General features: G+C 32.5%; 1 long non-coding RNA gene across 1 annotated transcript; it reads left to right on the top strand.

Annotated features, from left to right (window-relative positions):
- Positions 1–1,595: 1,595 nt before the first annotated feature.
- On the top strand, positions 1,596–6,461 carry LOC137406546 (uncharacterized). The gene is made up of 3 exons (XR_010979896.1): positions 1,596–1,659; positions 4,585–4,683; positions 5,997–6,461. It is a non-coding gene; the product is annotated as an uncharacterized lncRNA (long non-coding RNA).
- Positions 6,462–7,431: the final 970 nt, after the last annotated feature.

Genomic DNA, 7,431 nt, shown 5'->3' with positions numbered 1-7,431 from the left:
ACTTGGCGGAAGCCACGAAGCATATGTGTGTGAATTTTTTACGCAATCGCCCAACAATGTAAAAATGTATAGCACTTATGCAAACTAACACACACGCAAGCAAGAGCACACACATACACCACAAATAGACATGCAATGACAAAGTGTAATTGATTACTAGCGATGGCTCAAGACTGAGTATACTTAGAGATAAAGGAGGTATGTTGGCCAGGCCACAGTGTCAACTATACACTGAAGTGATTATGCTAACAAAGGGTTAGTTGAACCATTTAAATCTAAGCATTCAGTTTCAAGAAACAAACATAGTTTTGACTCAAGTGAAGTCTTTGTCTCGAGTTTAATCAAAAGGCATTTTCATGAAAAACATTGCCTAGCCTAATGATAGGATGTTTGCTTTGTGAAGAGTGTTTAGACAGTGCATTCTTTGACTAGCACTGTGCCTTTTTATCGTATAGTCTTGCGTATTGACAGGCATTTGCAAGTGACAAAGATCTTCATTAGAACATACTTGGGCACAAATAAATATGATATCCTACGAGTAAAATGGTGTGGTGTTACATAATGCACTATCATCAATATTATCATTCCCTCGTACATGCAATCAGAAAGAATTGTGATAGGACTATATAAAATTAATTCCAACTAAATAAAACTCAATAATATTGCTACATTCAAATGAAACACAGCATAATCACACTTGATTAAATATGAACTTACACACAATATTTGTAGATTTTATTAAACAGTATCGGTATTTTTTATCATTTGCGATTGTTTTTGATGTTTGAGGTGATCTGACTGCCAACATGTATCAAGATTAAAATTGGCAAAACTTTATTCAATTTAAAAATGTCAGATCAAACGGAAGCGGGTTTATAACGTCTATAGTTGTAAACAGACTGACAAAATTGAGGCACATAACGCTACAACTTGAACACAATAGCAGATATCAACTATAGCAATGATAGCAACTAGCCACACCTTTTCGTACATATTTTTCTTCTAAGCGTATTAACTGCGATCAAGTTTTGTCAATTTCAATTTTTGTCAATTTCAATAAAAAACATCCTAGCAGTCAGATCATCTCAAACATTAAAAACAATTGCAAATAATAGCACAACACCGATACGTTCAGATGCAACCTACTAAAATGTTGCATAGGTTCAGCTTTAAGCATTTTGCGTTTATCATAGGGATAGTCATTTTTTTTAATCACCTGACCATGGTTAATGGGAATAGATTGACTTTTTCACTAACGTTAGCCAGATGAAACTAATAGTAGTAAAATTCACAGGCATTCAACCATGCTTTAGTAAACCTTCATCAATACTGTCTAATTATTAGCTTAAACAACGTGACATGGTATTTAGGAGCCAGCTCATATTTGGGCTTTTACAATGTTTCTCAGTTTGTAACAATTCACTAGAGATTGGCCTTGTCATAAGCAATGTCACGTATGCACACTATATACGCGTATACGCTAATCAAAATTCCCACTAAGGAAATTGGGAATTCCAACAAACTGCAAACTAACCTTGCATTAGGAAAATGGAATTTCCAAGAATGCACCGCCGCCTTAGAACGATGCGCCAAGACGATGAGCTATAGTAGTTAGTGTACAGTTTCTCTTTAACGCGACAGGCAAAGCAACTATGGCAGGTAAGAATGTGGGCGTTTCTAGTCGGTTTAGAGCGATTTGACAAGCTGTTCTGTCTTTTAAACAGATGTTTGAAAAACTTTGTAGGTCTATATTAGCAATTCAACAAAATGCTTAAAGAAGGCTATATATGAGATGCCTGCACGAGTCATATTCTGTATTATGAAACAATGGTAAAACTTTAGCAAAGTTCTTGTTAATAGCTATACTATTTACTGGCGGATTTCAATGTCCGTTCAGCTATGAAAAACTGTGAGCTCATACCATCTTGTTGCGTCTTATCACTACTTCTTCATCATCTTTATTATGCTGTAAAAGAACAGAGCCATCTGGAAATGGATTCAAGGGTTTCTGATTCAGACAGACTTGGTAAAAGACCATTAATAGCTTTCTTATGGCAGGTTGCCGGAAGTTCTGTAGTAGAGTCTCAGTCTATAAACGTTGTGGACTTCACTAGTAAACTTCAAACAGAAGCCATCATGTTCAGTTACGTCTCATCTATGATATACAGCCCTGATATACAGGCTGTATATCATTGGTCTCATTTGAGTCGTAGTTTTGAATTGGATTCCAAACTACGGCATTTTATTTTCGTGATAGCTGCGATTAACTGTTCGTTTTTGAGCTTTAAGAACTTGTAAGAACATTTCCACATATTTGGCACCTACAACACAACAGAGGAAGACATGGTGAATCTGTTGATACCAAATAACTGTAATGTGAATTTTGTTGCAAGTCAACCGTTAAGCTTTAGTAATAGGTTGTTTAGTTCAAAAAGTTTCTGTCTTTATTGTTCAAATTGTCTGGTTGGAATTTTGCTAACATTTTGTCTAGACTGTCTATATATTTAGCGCTCAACTCTCAAGTTAGAAAAGTCTATCCATCATTCCGTTTTGTAGCTGGAAAATTTGGTCCATGTCTCCACTCCTTAGCCTTTAGCTGCATTTATATTTAGAAAAACCTGTTTCAATCTTTGGTGTTCAGTTGGAAGAGTCTGTCCATGTTTTTAATATTCAAATTATTTGCTTTGAAAAGTCTGTGGATCTCTCTAGCATTTAGCAGTCTAGCAGGGCAAGTCATTTCTTGCATAAATAGTGGAATAGCGTTAGTAACCTCATCGTTAGTCAATGCTACTCATTGAGTAATATTTCCTGTTCATAGCCATTTTATTATAAGGAAGCCTAAATAACTCATGAGGCGTATATTGATCGATGAGCAATCTTTACAAATGGCGGTACACTTAGCTTTATTAGGAGTTTTTTATAAGTATAAATGGTATGTTGTATCTTTGAAAAGTTCAAGTGTATTTCAACCTAGCATTGCTTTCAACAATGTTGATAAAGTTGAATGAAAAACTATTTAATCTCAGCTCATCAATCACTTGATTTGATTAGTCAGAAAATTAAAGGAAGTTTAGGATTTAAATCTTTTGGTGTCAGACATTTTTGATAACTAAAATCAATAACACTGAAACCTGGACCTGAGATAATCCGGGGAATTGTTTTCCCTAAGCCCAGAGAAAACTCAGCTTCATAGTTTCATGTTGATTTTCTGTATTTTCGGTTTATATAAGATTACGAGAATTTTGGTGCTTTTTGTGGAATGTGTTTCGAGCATGCCGAAGTTTCAAGTTGATAAGATTATTAGTTTTTGAGGTATTGCCAAAATACTGAGAACATTTCCAACTGATCGAAAAATGGAAAACTGCTGCTAACAGAATATTAGTTTCTATTGACATACTGATTAAAATTCTTAGTAATTTTGAGTAAAATATAGTAAAAGCTAGAAAGCTTTTTTTCCTCGGCAAAAAGAGCTACTAAATTTTTTTTCTCTTCATAACAAATATACACTCTATTTATATCGGTGTATATATATATAATAATATATATATCATCATATATGTATTAATATTAAATATATTATATATATTTATCATATATAATAATGTATTATATACAACATATTATAAATTATATATTTTTATAATGTATAATTTATAATATATTATGATATAATGTAATTTTTCAAAAATACAATGTGGTTCATGTAGGTAGAGAATTATAAATGTTTCTCACACAGAGCCAATTAAAGCTCCTGGCCCAAGTGAAGAGTCAGAGCAAAAAAGACAGCCCTTAAGTAGCAGCAGATGTATTTATGCTAAAAATTTTCAGCCACTCATAAATGCTTTACTGTAAATAAGACTTCCTACTGCTTTGCAGCCACACATGCAGAAGCGCTCATATCGAGTTTTTATAAGATATAAGCTCTCATATCAAGTGAAAAACACTTTGGTCGGCCTTTCTATGCTATGCCAAAACGAATTTTAATGTTTGTGTAACACAAACGCAAAGGTTTCACAGTTTGACATATTTTGAATGAAAAATTATGTAAGTCTATAATAGCTTTTAGTTTAGGTTTAATTCTTTCTAATCTTTTTCCTCATTCTCTAGTTTCTCTTTGTCGTTTTGTGCAGATGTGATGCAGTTTTCTCTTTTGTTTTTTTAGTTTGCAAACTATTTGCTTTGCTGCTACCCTCTGTTGGCCAGGCAAAGTTCAGTAGTACAAAATCAGTGTTAACCAGCACTGCGGCCATTGAAATTTTTGCTTTCATCAGCTGCTAGATTTTTCTAATCTTTTTCAAGTCAAAAATTTAAATAAATTTATTCTACTAACAAACAATGTTATTTTATGAATGTTTATCATGTACCAACAAGTACATATATTCTTTTTTATATTTCATCACGCTTACCATTTTATAGTATGTTAATTTCGGAATTTTGATTAAAGAATGTATGTAGGAATTGATTCTGAACTGATTTTGGATTTTCGAATTCCTCTGATGTACACATTTTGGTATACATAAAAGGAGTTCAAAATCACATAAAAGAGCGCTTATACCGATCGCAAATTTTTTTTAATTATTTCAGATGTGGCAATAACTGATGAGGAGTTTATACGAAGGTTAAGATGCCGAAAGTGTCAAACAAGACCTGCAGAAGTGTTAAACCTTCCATGCAAACACCTTGGTAAGTCTGATGAGAAGCAAAAATATTACATACCAACTATTACATATTACATGTAACTATTACATATTACATGTAACTATTACATACTAAAAACTCACCTACAGCCCTAAAATCTTCTCTAAATTCCTAAATATAATAAATGAAAAGGACCCTGCAACAATGCTTTGTCAGTGGCCTATTATCGTTAAGAAATAAAGCACTCGTTGTAATTCTACAGGTATCTATAAGTTGTATGGACCTGTTTATAGGATTAGCGTGTGAGCTGTTCTAATTGGTTGTTTATCCTTTTTCTTAAAATGCATTTAGCTAAAACAATTCTTATCCTGATTATTGAAAAGTTTGCTTTAAATGTTTTGCCTTGCATCTCTGTTCACAATGGCTCTGCGACCAGCTTTGAAGGAGTTTCTGAGGAAATCTTTCCCAATTTTATTTCATTTTCATCACAACTCGGAATAATTGCTAAATTTTTCTAATTCATTTCGTGTCATTCCACCACAAAAACTTAACTTGAAGATGAACTTGCACAAAACCTTAGTAAATTTTATCAAAAATTGTCAATATTTTTTTATCATTTGTGATTGTTTTTGATACTTGAGCTGTTCTGGTTGCCAGGATGTTTCAAGATGAAAGTCAATAAAACAGGATGGCAGTTTAAACACTCAGATCAAGCAAAAGTGCGATTATGAGGGAATAGAATAGGAATAGAGGGATGTAATGCTGCAACTTGAGCGCAGTAGCTGATATCAACTATAGCAACAATAGCAACTAGTGACGTCCTTTCACATATAACTTTCTTATGAGCTTTTTAATCAAGTTTTATTGATTTTAATCTTGAAACATCCAGGCAGTCCGATCACCTCAAGCATAAAAAACGATCTAAAATGATAAAAAAATAATGTTACTTTGTAATAAAATATACTAAAATTTTGTTTAAATTCATCTTTAATGTAGAAACAAACACATTAAGAACATTATTAAAAATTAAAAATTTTAATAAAAAAAGTAAAATTGAGATATAGCGTTATAATTGTTACTTCTGCTATACAGACAATAAATGATGTCACACACAAGTACACACCCCAATAGAATCATTAGAAGGGAGTGCATACTACCATTATAGACAAATGCTTAATATATTTTGCGCATTTTCATGCTTTTATGACTTTTTCATACTTTTTAAAAGTTGAAAAGGTTTTTTTAAAGTTTAAAATAGTTGGACACTAGAATATCGAAAGCAATGTTAAAGCTGTTTGAAATCGCCGTATTCCTCTTTTAACTATTTGCTGGTTGTTTATCTTATTTTACTTTGACAGCTACCTGCAGCCATTGTGAGATCGTGATGAATAATTGTCATCTGTGTTCGAAACCTGTCCAGGCTACGGTCAAAGTGAAGATTTGAGTATCAGCTCCCGAAAAGCATCTACAGTTGGATCATAAATACAATCTTCAATAAAATGTTTTTATGTAATTAATAATCATATATATCTATTTTTAAATGATTCTGCTGTGATTAATTCTTGGAGTACGCTTTTTTCATAAAGATATGTCAAAATAATTTTTGTATGCTTTGCAAACACCAAATCTTTCGATTCAGATTTTTTAGCAAAAAACATTATTAAAAAGGAAGAATTTGGAATGGGTGGTAGCACATACATAAGTTATATAAGGTCATATAAGGATATATATTAATGTTTTAATATATATCCTTTTTAATGTTTTGTAAATTTTATTTTTCATCTCATTACAGAAATTTATAAGTTTTCTAAAACAAGTTTATGATGACCTTGAAGTGTATTTGCCTTATTTTTGTGATTTGCTTCTAACAACGATACGTGTTACCTCGTACATTCATTCCTTTGCGTTTGAGTACAGATACTCATTAAAACTTACGAGTAAGTCTGTCGTTTACTCATAACTCATGTAACTAGCACTTTGAGTGAACAGGTCTCTCATGCTCACTTTGTGAAGTCGTCGATTATATTCAAACAGTAGAACCCCTCCTTACTCAGGTGGTGGCAAAATATAAGCACAATTGTTTTCAGAATTAAAAATATTGTGACAGCGATTTGGCCTTGTATAGTTAAATATACGTTTAGTTGTCTTATGTAATTATCATAATATAGTACAAAATTACAAAACAACTACAAATAAAAGAACCCATATTTACCAAGGCAGGGCAAAATATAAACACATATAGCTGACTTAAATAGAGAGCTCACTGCTCTATTGTATCCACAATTAAAAATAGTATGACAGACATGTGCCATTGTTTAGTTTGATCAGATTCTTTTTACATAAATGTATTAAAATTAGGCAGGAGGAAACTTCATGCATGATAATTCTTTCTCAGTGTCATACAAATTAACTGTACCAATTAACATTGTAACACAGACATAACATTTCTTATTTCGCTGCTTCATTAAGGGCAGTTTCTGCATAAACTACATGTATGCTTGAAGATGACCTTAGACAAATTTTAGTAGGTTTTATCAGAAAGTACTGGTATTTTTTTAACATTTGCGATTGTTTTTGGTTTTTGAGGATGTTTCAAAAATAAAATCGACAAAACTTGCAGTTATAACGCTCGGGGGAAAAATATGGGCCGAAATGACATCACTGGTTGCTATAGTTGATCAGTTATTGTGTACAAGTTGCAACATTATGCGTTTCGTTTCTGTCAGTGCTTCTGCAACATAATCACACTTGCTTGAATAAGTGTTTAACCGTGTGCAAGTTTTAATCACGATC

The sequence above is a fragment of the Watersipora subatra genome, chromosome 10 (assembly GCF_963576615.1).
Source record: "Watersipora subatra chromosome 10, tzWatSuba1.1, whole genome shotgun sequence".
NCBI classification, from domain to species: Eukaryota; Metazoa; Bryozoa; class Gymnolaemata; order Cheilostomatida; family Watersiporidae; genus Watersipora; species Watersipora subatra.
This window is presented reverse-complemented; position numbering and strand designations above follow the sequence as displayed.